The 13,081-nt window shown below is 35.5% G+C and overlaps 1 protein-coding gene across 2 annotated transcripts in view; it reads right to left on the bottom strand.

Annotated features, from left to right (window-relative positions):
- The window catches only part of LOC149808346 (uncharacterized), a 48,116-nt gene that overhangs the window by 13,727 nt on the left and 21,308 nt on the right, over nt 1–13,081 (bottom strand). The window lies entirely within an intron of this gene.

The raw sequence follows: 13,081 nt of genomic DNA, 5'->3' as shown, positions 1-13,081 counted from the left end.
CAATTTCATTTCACAATCGACATTACATCAAGAAAATGACATATGTAAATGACCTTATTAAGCGCTATTATTAAAGAAGTTTTTTTTCTTCTAGCTATATTCGCGATCAGTAAGTCTCCCAAAACTCGTTTATAAATTTTGTTATACACTCCTGAATAAATATCATTCATTTTTACTTAAGTGACTCGGGACTAATGTGGTAAGTTGACTCGAGACTAATGTAGTAAGTGACTCGGGACTAATTTAGTAAGTTCAGCTTTCACCGTTTCTTCTACATCTGACTCCACACTGATATGGAAGCCATATGACATGAGAACATTTTTAAGTAAAGGTGAAAGAAGCAACACTATACGCATGTGCGTGTTTGTTCGATGTGATTTTTTTATATAAATTTCCATTCTTACAAGCATTAGTCAAAGATGTTAGATTTTAAACTTATCCCGATTCATTTGCATTTGCTCTCATTATGAATTTCATGCATTTACGCAATCTTACCGTTGCAAATAAAAGTGCACTGCGTCTCATTGAACGGGAAGCTTGTCTATCAAATCAATGGTTGCTGCTACTTTTATTATGGAAGACAACTGAATATTATGACCTGAAGCGGAGCATGATTGATTCATCGACCGTGTCAGATAAATTCAAAATCGAGCTAACAATGCCAATTGCTCAGGTTTAGCGCATCTGTATTGCTATACTAATTCGTTCATTTATTGAGAAAGTACATTCAATTACGCCTCCTTTCCTTTGTCTGTATGGTCACATTACGGAGCGTATAGCTCCGTCTCTTGTCAAGATAATTGGGTGTTGTGAACCCAACATGAAAATCTGAGGTCAAGAATCTTCTGAAAAGAACAGAATTTCTTACCCCTATATTACTGTAATTTGGATCACTCACTATACGCGAGTAGTTGATATGCATAGTTAAGTTTATAAATATAAGAAATTACAAGTTAAACACAATAAGACATTGCCTAATTAGAGATTAAGGAGATTAAACTTCATGTATAATTGTCAAAAACATACGCATGTATACTTGTTCAAACTGCATGTGTTTAATCGTCTAAACGACATTGTCTAAACATATTTTATGAGTCACAAAAGTAAAAGATTATCTGTTCAGAACAATGAATATTGCTTTTCAAATATGCACGGACATCAGAATTGAAATGACCATAGTGTGATCTGATTATCGATGAACTAATAATGAAAAATAAATTTATACTAAAGTTACATCAAAATTGAGAGAGAGGGGGAGGGGGAGAGAGTGTCGAGTTTTGCAACATAGCATCGTGTCTATTGCCACTGCAACTTTCCATTTTAACCATTTTAACCTTAGCAGGCCATTTGTTCCCATAAAATTCATTTTCAACCTTTGCCCCCTTTTTTGCGAATATCAGAAAAGGATTGCCTGAAATAAACAATATTATACAATTTATCCAAACAGAGAAAAATCTTAGAATAAATTAAAATAAAACAAATCCCCTGTTTAGAAAGGTAGGTAAGACATATTCTGGAATTAAATCAGAACAGGTACTCGTCGACTAAACTCCACATAAATACTTCTCGATGTCTTATATAATGTCAATGATACACATTATTTCGTTCAACATGTAGCAAACGTTCCAGATGAAGTACTATATATATTTGCCTGCTCAGAAAATCATTACTTATATCAGGTTGATAGCACTATACAAATTAGGATTACGTGTTAAGATTACATTTTCAAAACATTTATCCTGATTGAACACCATCTTTTAGTTCTAGCCAATGGTCAGCATTTTATGCAGATAACAACATGAATAATTCAGAATCAATCATGTTGGTTCTGGCACGGCTTGAAAGTTAGCATTATGAAAATGTTCTTGTATTCTTTATCTGCAGGGTGATAATATATTAATCGATTTATTTGATAATACAAAAAAAAACGACTCATAATCATAAGTTTATCAAGTGTACTAACAATATATTTCCAGTTACATTCATGTCTGACACCTTTATTTATCCAAATCAAACAGTTCTGGATTAATATAAACTGTCAAATAGATGTATCACTATGTATAACATTAAAAAAAACACATGTACGCGTGTGAATTAGTTTTGAAAGTGATAGGAATTTGTTATCTAACATGCAGTTAAAAGATGTCCCCGTAATTAGAATACTTTGTCAGTTCGTGTTGGGTCTAAACAACCAGCATAGGAACAGACTCAACCCATCATTAGCGTCATTTATTATTATTATCACGTTCAATCGGGTCTAAACCATGTGTTAAAATTAGTTGAAGAGATCAATACATTTCTTGAGTTCCAAAGCTAGGAATAAAACCTCTTTATGCGTTTTGATATGTCTATTAAATCGTTTCCATAACGAAAATCCCTCAGTGAAACAGTTTCCATACAAGTTTTGGATGATTCCAGTAAATTCTTGTTTTGGAGCCACCATTGTAGTGTTAGGGCCATTAATGTAGAGTGCGAAGTTAAGCAATATTGAAACATGTACACGCATAACACATGGCAGCTATAAGACAAATGCAATACTATACCGATCGTTGCACTTTCAAGTGCCGGTATTATTTTATATCTTTTCTGTGTTCTCATTTGCTCCAGACGATTACACATAATCGTCCTCCCTATCCACCACAACCCAACACCCCATTCCACGCACATCTTCTTTTCTTCCAAAGGACTCAAAAGGAGCAATGTCTCTTGATCCAGGATTTTGGTGCCTCAAAATACCAAAAGCTAAATTCTGTCGCTACCGCTGCTGCCGGACGTGTTGCCAGGTAAAAGATAAGTTGATTGATCCTGGCTGATTCTTGATCTTAAGTATACATTGCTTGGTATCGAACAAACCTATTTCTTCTTGTCAAATACACAGTAAAAGTACTTGCCCTAATTCTCCACGGATAAGTTTCTGTCATGTCCTTATCGTGTTATATTGCCAAATGCCGGACATACTTTGGACACTGAATGAAGCAGTAAGAACTTGAAGATCGCATATCAATTGCGTAAAAAAATTCTTGAATACAGTGATATTTGTAACATTTTCAACGACAACACAAACATGTGAACAATAAGGATATCAATAGTCCAAAACAGCCTCCCTCCCACAAAAAAAAAAAAAAAACAACAAAATAAAAACAAACATCTAATCAAAGACACAAAAGCGTACGATGTTATTTTGTATACACTGAGGTCAAATCTGACAAAATAAATAACTTTTAAAGTGTAAAGATTTTCAAAACGGGAAGAAAAATTTAATATCGAGCACATTTACTGTTAAAGAAGAATTCAGAAAGTATAGGTATGTATACAATTAAACTTTTAGTAATACAGTCATGTGTCATCGTTTACCTTCAGACTTACTCTCAATTTTCATTCCAAAATATTCAACTGAATTTGTAGAAAAATAGGGTCGAAAAAATATCTGTGTGAGGGAACTTCTTGTGGGCCGTGACTGGTTTACTTGTACGTATTTTCTTACTGTGTGGGATATAAAAGAAACGTCATGATAGTTATTCATGGACTTAAATAAATGACAACAGTCATTCATGGACTTAAATAAATGGCAATAGTCATTCATGGACTCAAATAAATGACAATAGTTATTCATAGACTCAAATAAATGACAATAGTCATTCATGGACTCAAATAAATGACAATAGTCATTCATGGACTTAAAAGTCAATCTTCAATGGATAAGCGTCTTCTTTTGCAAATAAAATGCCATCAAAAGAAGCGAACAACGATTTTGTTTACCGTTAACTATGTGGATTAGTATTAATTTGTTGCCCTTATGCTTCCTTCAGCTTTTCATTTGTTATCATCCGGTCATTGAATATACTCACAAAACTACACTTATTAGTTCTCTAAATTTTCTCTGATACTTAAATCAGATAATTATTCCGTTTATTGAACTCATTCGTGAAGTAACTGCTCTTTATTTATTTGCAGAATTATCTTCACGTGCTACTCAAGTTTTGTCTACAGTTACAGTCACTTGTGCAGGTCAGAACAGATATTGGTGTTGAGTCCAATTACCAAACCTGTGCAATAATACCTATGGGGGAGAGTTTACAAGAAATAAAGAAGTTAAATATAGATCAATATTGATGTTAATTCAAGATACATGATGTTTGAAATGCATGCAAGTATGTAGAATTTCAGAATTCGACATTAAATCTTCAATTTAACCACTTCTAAGGAAGTGAATTAAAAATTGATTTAGTTACTTTTGTATCGTGTATACAAATTCACATTCGATGACGTAAATATTAGGATTAGCATCATCCACCTGTCATGTAATTTACACTTTTTTGATAACATGTTGACAAATTAACCTACATGAACAAGCAGGTGTACATGATACTGTGGACAAATACGGGAGATGAATGTAAGGTTTACAGTGGCGAAAGTTTGTCGATAATTTGTCAGTATCAAACTACGACCCAGTTTTCTACTTCAAAACATGCTCCATAATCGTACAATCAATTCAGTATAATTGTAACGCCAGGTATCGATCGCCGGTAAAAATTAGGCTATTCTGTGCTATGATACCATATAATAAACGACGCCATAATTTTTTCCTCATTTTCATCAATGTTGTCGTTGTTATGACGTTTCTTTTTAATACTCGCCAATAATTTACTGATTCGGGCTCGGGTATGTAGAATATGTTTGATGTTTCTCTTGGGTATTGTGAGAGGCGACTAATGATGATTCTTTGGTTACCGTATTGGACTTTCTGATAAATCAAATCAGCCCATGTGGGACTTCTTGACGTGTCTTTGAGTAAGGCACTTTACTGCGATTTCTTTGGCACTAAAAAAACAGCTTGTGTTGCTGTACACACCAGATACAAACATACACCAGTTGATTGCCATTTTAGTATTACTATTATTAATATGAAACAGAAAACTGTACCACCCTTGTTTGGTAGTAAATCGTGACAATGGCTTGTAACTGTACCCATTTTGTAAAAATCAAACCATAAAAAGCATGTTATTGTTGTTTTGGGATTTAACACCATTTTTCAGCACATGAAGTACTGCTGGAGGAAGAACCCAGGGAAAACCCGGTAAGAACCACCGACCCCGAGAAGCTGCTGGCAAGCTTTCTCACATGCCCACATTGGCCAAGCGAGCATGAGAATCAAACCCACAGCGACAAATGTGAGATGGCACTGATCGGTAAAGGCGCGCACTTTAGACCATTCGGCCATCCGGGGACCTGAAAAGCAAGTGAATGTGATACAGTTGCGTTGCAGGAAGCTTGCTGATCCCATGATGCACGCCCTGTTTAGGTTAGATGTCAACGGTGTAATAGTATATATCCTGTAGCCCTGACAATGATGGGTACATTTTTCATCTCCTTTTAATAAATTTGGAAAATAGGTCACTTTGACCCAGCTTTTGTATGCAACATGATTATCCCCAATGTCATCTCTGACTGCAAGTTTCGTAACTATAAGTGGAAAAGAATTTCCAAACCGTTTGTAATAGTTTCTGCGAAGTAGGTCGCAGCAGCATAGTGTTGGTACTCAACACATGTTGATCCTAATATGCAACACGAAATGTAAGTTTTCAGATTCAGCAAGTACGTTTTAAGACAAAGTCATCAGTTTAAATTTGGAGGCAATTGATGAAAAGATAATGAAATTAGAACATAAACACGATTTTTAAAAATCCTTTCCAATCATTTATGGAAGGTCAATAATGATGATCAAGTTTTGATAAGTAATACATTGCTAATCCAAAGATGCACCCACCCACAAAGTTTGATGCTCCCACAGTCTCGGTTTGATGTCGACAGTTGAAGAAGTAGAATTACAGCCTAGACTAAGAGATTGACGGACAGACAAGTGAAACCTGTATAACTGGAAATCGTTCGCGTCTAGAAGCTGGATTATAACAAACAAGTCAGTACTATCTGTCTGTCTGTCTGTCTGTCAGTTAGTCAGTCAATCTGTCTGTCTGTCTGTTTGTTAGTATGTCTGTCTGTCTGTCTGTCTGTATGTATGTATGTATGTATGTGTGTGTGTGTGTGTGTGTGTGCGTGCATTTATGTATGTATGCGCGGTATGTATGTATGCGAATATGCAGATGTTACCAATTGAAATTCATGCATACTTGAAATCAAAGAAATATATATGTCAGTAGTCTTCAAATCTTTTTGTTACACCTATATATCTATCACATTATCTTTCAAGCTGGTTATATTTATAAACCTTTGGTTAACCAAATTACTTGTCAAACAGGATAACATGGTTATGTACAACTTACACACGATTTCCGAATGAAAGATAATAAAACAGTAACTCGCCATGAACTAAACAGAAGAACTAAATGAATCAATGGTTTATTTTCATCCCTAGACACAACCTCTTGGGCACCTCCGAGGAGCCAAATGGTCAAATGTACAGAAATTTCATTTACAATAACATTTTATTTTCTGAACAAATTTATATATGTAGCATTATCAGGTTGACATGTAACGGATTTTGGATGATGACCCCTGTCACTATATGGGTATGGGGTGAGCTTGGAAATTTGCGATGGAAAGCCATTGCTAATTTTTGTTTATTGGTGAAATTGTTGAAGACACACCGTATGCACTCACTTATCAGACGAGTCCAACTAAACACTGCACAGACCCAGATCTGCATGCGCATAATGCGCCGGCAGATCATGGTCTATTCAATTTCTTAGGATTAATCATTAGAACAAACTGCATAGTACCTGATTTGCAGGCACATTACGCTACGGCAATTCAGGATCTTTGTTTTTTTGCAGTTTGTCTCGACTTATTAACGAGTATAGACGGTTATTACATCCACGCGGAGTAAATAAAACCTGGTTGAATCATTGGTTTATAGATATGCGATCGGTCAACGGAGAGGTATGGCAGGTGTCTTTGCATCAAATCTAGTAGGGCTTGTAAATTTTGTATTTAATAGCTAGTTAACTCATTATTATATGAAGTTCTACAAATTTATTTAATTCATCTTCTTACATGTCATGCGATTTTAAAAGTTTCTACAAGTGTGATAGCTTATTTCTGATTAAGTGCACCATATTAACGAACCCCTAAAGAAAGCACACTCTGAAGGTTAAGTATATTTAAAATTAAGACTATATCGCAGTCTTGATTAGAAATATTGTATTTTACGTAGATTTGTAGCAGGCTGCTTCTAATTTTGTTGCAGCGTTAACAAGAACGAGCACCCCAAAGTGAATATGTTGACAAAGAACGAAAAATAAATAAACAAACAAATAATTATCGTAATCATTGCGTTTAAATCGAATTCAAGGGCAAACAACAATAGATCCTGGTCTGCGGTCGCATATTGCGCCGTCAGATCGGGTCTGTGTTTCTTCTGCTACTATGCATTATGAAGGAATATGAGCAGGCTTATACACAAGTACATACGGTTACACCGTAAATTAAAAATTGCATGAACAGGAGGAGTTTGTGATGATAAACATGATAAACCGACGGCAGTGAAAACGTAACGAAGTGACGAAATGCGGCTGGTATATCGTAAAGAGATAAAGATTGAAGCGTAATTTTGAAAGCCTTCTTAACATTTCCAGCCAGTGTGTCCATTGTGTGTTTTAGCAAATGGAAAATTTTATTTAATTGTAAGAAAAATGCTTTGCTTACTGTGACTAATAAACATCTAACTGACTAGTAGCCATATCTACCATACTTAACTTGACATTTAGGCTAACCAGTAGCTATAGCTACCATACTCAACTTGACATTTTCGTTGAAAAAAGTCCGTATAACCGATTAATACCTACGAAGTTATGACAAATTAGTATAAATTACCCCCCGAGTCCAGGTTACACCGTCCACATGGCTATGTATTTATTAATAATCCATACGTGCTTTCATGGGAGCTTATTTATTTTCAACTGTTCTTTTATAGGAAATTTTTGCAATCTGTGACATACGATCGATATCTTTTTCGTAATACTAATATTCAGTTCACAATTTTGTAAACAGTGCTATGAGAAACAAAACTGAGCTTTTTAATATTTCTCAAATAAACGTGAATTCCTCAGCATAGGGCCTAAGTAGTTAAAAATCATCAACGAACACAAACCAGCAGATAATATTGTCCGCGCTTATTTGTAATAATATATTCACTTGCCGTTTTATCAGGAGTATGGTAATTCAGTAGAAAGGACACTTTATGTTCATTTATTCCACATGCCTTTAGGTTTTGGGTATTGTTTACGGATTTACGCGAAAATGTTAAAATGTAACAAATTGTAATTTAGTTACGTTCTTTAAACGTAGGAACTACTGACCAGTTGGGGTTAGTCGTCCTGAACTGTGTCACTGAAACTTTTCAATATGATTGCAGATAAACATCTTACGATGGTGATTGATCAGTGTCATTCGGGAGACGGTCGATTTTATATGCAATGTGAAGTGCAATTTGAACCGCGTTAAAAACTTTCTGCTTGCTACAAAATTAAGAAAATTTACTTCATAGCCGACTAATTGCAACAACAGTTCCTGGTTTTGATATTTCGCATTACGTCATAATAGTACTAGTACTATTTGGTTACAATGCCATTTTCAGTATTTCCTATGTTCCTTTACTTCATATTTGGTTCCTTTTACACTGGAACGTGTTCATTTTTGGTTCATTTTAATTCTTTTCCAGTGAATCTTCATTCATTTTCGACCATTTCGTTTCATTTAGGTGAGTTGGCGTGTTTTACTTCAGGCATACGTTTTGGAGTACCAACTATGATCTATTTATCCTGAAGAGAAAATGGAACGTTATTAAGGGAGCAAAAGACGTACCTATAATTGATCTAAACATTTCTATGATAAAGTTAACTCAAAAAACGCAGTAAAGTGGCTTTCATGACCGATTTGGTTATTTACGAAACAAGGACAAGTTTCGATTCGCAACTTCTCATTAAATCCTACCATCAAACAAACAACAACAAAAATAGAGAATAGCCGAGGTGGTCCGAATGGATTCTGGTTTATTTCGGAGAGAACATTTCCGGCGAACAAAATATATCATTTTTTTCCTGTAAATTACCGTGTGACCTGCTAACAAGGCATATTTTTGTCTGGCAGAAAGAGGTAAATCATCTGCTTTCTTCGTACGCGCACACCACCCCGCCAACAACCCGAATATGTGGAGGAGGCGACTAGTCCTAATTTCATTCAAGAAAATGAACCTATCACCTGACAGGATCACGAGCCGAAATAGTACATAACTCTATATAAAAGTTGAAGTTTTGCGTCATGAAAAAAAAAATCGAAAGCTACTTCAGTTAATAATACAGTTCGGAACTTAATTATGTTTAACTGACCTACTATTTAGTATATGCACGTTCAGGAAACGTTGTGGGTTGCGTAGTGCTTTTTGGATAAGACTTTTATTCTGTTTGCAGTGTCTCATCCAGCAATATATTTCTTTTTCAGGGTCGGGGAAATCTGATAAAGTCTACAAAGGGTCTGTGAGAATGGAATCCTTAGTAGTGACTCGAAGGTCAAAGCCCCCGGAAGTTCCTGCATTTTAAGAGTATCCTGGGAATAATTGTAACCATCTGACTGTAAAGAAAACTTACTTTAGGACACGTTGCAGTAGTTTCGCATTAATTTTTTTTGGGGGTGGTGGTGGCTGGGTAACCCACTTCTCTCGGTATGATCTTGTTTCCCCGTATAGGGAAATCAATCTGCCTCAAACATACACGGTATTTACTGGCTCGACAGAAAAGGCAGATCGAAGAAGCTCCGATTGTTACCAACTATGCCAATGTACGCGCTACATCCAAAACCGTTGGAAAAAGAAACTCTAATATTAGAGAAATAGACCCTTCATCAAACAAGAATAAACACTTTTTTTTCTTATTTTTGAATTGGGTCTAGCATGCCGCTATGATGCGAAGTTTATTTTCACATATATATTGTTTCTATTATAAATGTGTTTCGCTGTCACCAAGTGTTATCACAGAACTTGTTTAAGAGCACCTGTGAATTTTGTCAATCCTACAGTGATGAATCAAACGCTTTGCTTAAAATGCAAATCGATGAAACTTTAACCCAAACTTACAGCTTTATAACAGTAAATGTACATTTTATTACTGAGTAATGTCAGGTAAATACTTGTCACTGTTGTTGAAAGGAAAGAGCAATCATTCATGCAGTCAATGCAATTAATAGGTGTCAAGGATGAGACATGAAACAACGAAACAATAAGATTTTGGTTTGTGGTTTTATCGTTTCTTATTACACTATACAAGTTATTAAATTGATTACTTAATCTTTCTAACCGATGAGAGTAATTCTCTTTTTTTGTAATACGACCCAGAATACAATTTTCATGTATCATCAGATAAACATTCATTGCTGAGGTGTGTCAAAACACTTAGTAGTTGCTAAAACCAGACTCTAATCTTATTAATTTAATGACATTATGCATTTGCACCTGCTTCCTATGTGAAAGCCATTTACTTTTATGAGTTTGGGTGTGTTCATACAGGATCAAATTCTATACTGTCAGGACACAGGCTGTGTGTTATCATCTCGAAAACTACTTACGTTACGTCGGGGCCCCGAGTGGTCTAAAGCGCTCTCCGCTACGGATCACTGCCATCTCACCTCTTTCTGCGTGGGTTCGAGTCTCGGATTCGGCTAATGTGGGCATGTGAGAAAGCTTGCCAGTAGCTTCTCGTGTGTCGGTGGTTCTTTCCGGGGTTTTCCCGGGTTCTTCCTCTACCATTAATACTGTCCGCCATGCATAGCCTATCTTGTGCTGAAAAATGGCGTTAAACCCTACAACAACAACAGCAACAACCTACGTTACGTCCATTCACAGGCCGAATATCTCCTTAAAAAAAATATAAGGACGGATATAGAATTGTACATACATGCAGACAGATATACAAATGAAAGGACGGACAAACAATGATAGGGAGGTAGACAGGTAGATATGGAGATAAGAAAAATTAGATAGTACAGCTTATAATCAATTAAATTCATTCAAAGACTGAATACTTGTTATGGTTTCCAATTATATTTCGGTATCTATCATTTAACAAGCAAGAATTCTCACCTAAAGAAGGATCTGTATGTTTAATTGTGTGCTATAAAATGATCTCTCTCTCTCTCTCTCATACATTGAATTATAACTTATTTTCAAGACAGTCGAATATGCAATAAGCGTAAGTTTGTCACAATACGAAACCTGGGACATAGTATGAGAGTAGAAACATCTATAAGTATCCATATTCCTTTTCTGAACTATTCCTCACGACTGATTTTATTTTCATATTGCATAGAATCACTAACTTGAGTCTAGCTTTGCGTGAGGGCTCCCCCACCGAGTTGTCAGTCAAGGCTTTTGTGTACGGAATCAATATTTTGAATAAAATATCAGCGATATTAAATTGAAAGCGAATTAAAATATCATCACGCGTCACTTGTCTCACGCAATAACATTGTGTTACATAATTTAAGGTACTAGGCTTTGCGACATCCAGGGCCGGCGCCAGAGTATCTGGCGCCCTAGGCAAGGTTAGATTCTGGCGCCCCCCCCCCCCGAAAATATAAATTTCAAAATTTATAAACAATACATTTTTATAAAAAAAATTCAACTTTTTAGCACATATCAAGGGTAATTTAAAAAAAACAACCTCTGTGCTCAAATGTCCGGACACCCCCCCAAAAGCACCACTTGATACTATTTTATTTGCAAAATTAAGGCAAGAATAAACAAACATAAAGATAGACATTAGTGATGAACTAACAGCATAATGGACAGTTGAACATTTCTTTCCTTGTTTAGACCATTAAAATAAGGAGTTACCCCCCCCCCCAATTTGGTTTCCGCGGCAAACTGAAGGTTTCGTATACCCGTGATTCCACGGAAAAACTCGTGGCCTATAAAAACACGCGAACGTAGTTACGTCCTGAAAGTTTCGTATACGCGCGATTTTCACTCACTCATTTGCTTGTTCCGGTCAGCCTGGTGTTTCAGTCAGACTGAATCTACCCGATTATTTGTCCCTGTATGAAATAAACCAGGATAAAAAAAGACCCTCAATAAAACTGAAATTTATTTATTTATTTTTCAAAACTTGTTGATTTGGAGAAATGCGCCCCCTGAAATCAGCGCCCTAGGCGGCTGCCTAGTTTGCCTATATGGTAGCGCCGTCCCTGGCGACAACGTAAGGCGTCAACTGTCGAATGTTTTGTGTTTAATGCATCGACATCTGGCTCGCAACGTCACGACAGGATGAAACGGACATCTTGCTGTTCGTTATATGGTTTACAAGAGTAAAATAAGGGACAAATAAACCATGGAAGAGATTGATTATATAAGGGACAAATAAACCATGGAAGAGATTGATTATATAAGGAACAAAATAAACCATGGAAGACATTGATTATATAAAAGACAAATAAACCATGGAAGAGATTGATTATATAAAAGACAATATATAAGGGACAAATAAACCATGGAAGAGATTGATTATATAAGGGACATATAAACCATGGAAGAGACTGATTATATAAGGGACAAAATAAACCATGGAAGAGATTGATTATATAAAAGACAAATAAACCATGGAAGAGATTGATTATATAAAAGACAATATATAAGGGACAAATAAACCATGGAAGAGATTGATTATGTAAGGAACAAAATAAACCATGGAAGAGATTGATTATATAAGGGACAAATAAACCATGGAAGAGATTGATTATATAAGGGACAAAATAAACCATGGAAGAGATTGATTATATAAAAGACAAATAAACCATGGAAGAGATTGATTATATAAAAGACAATATATAAGGGACAAATAAACCATGGAAGAGATTGATTATATAAGGAACAAAATAAACCATGGAAGAGATTGATTTTATAAGGGACAAATAAACCAAGGAAGAGATTGATTTTATAAGGGACAAAATAAACCACGGAAGACATTTATTATATAAGGAACAAAATAAACCATGGAAGAGATTGATTTTATAAGGGACAAATAAACCAAGGAAGAGATTGATTTTATAAGGGACAAATAAACCAAGGAAGAGATTG

This window comes from Sinohyriopsis cumingii, chromosome 1 (genome assembly GCF_028554795.1).
Source record: "Sinohyriopsis cumingii isolate HCF-2022 chromosome 1, ASM2855479v2, whole genome shotgun sequence".
NCBI lineage: Eukaryota > Metazoa > Mollusca > Bivalvia > Unionida > Unionidae > Sinohyriopsis > Sinohyriopsis cumingii.
This window is presented reverse-complemented; position numbering and strand designations above follow the sequence as displayed.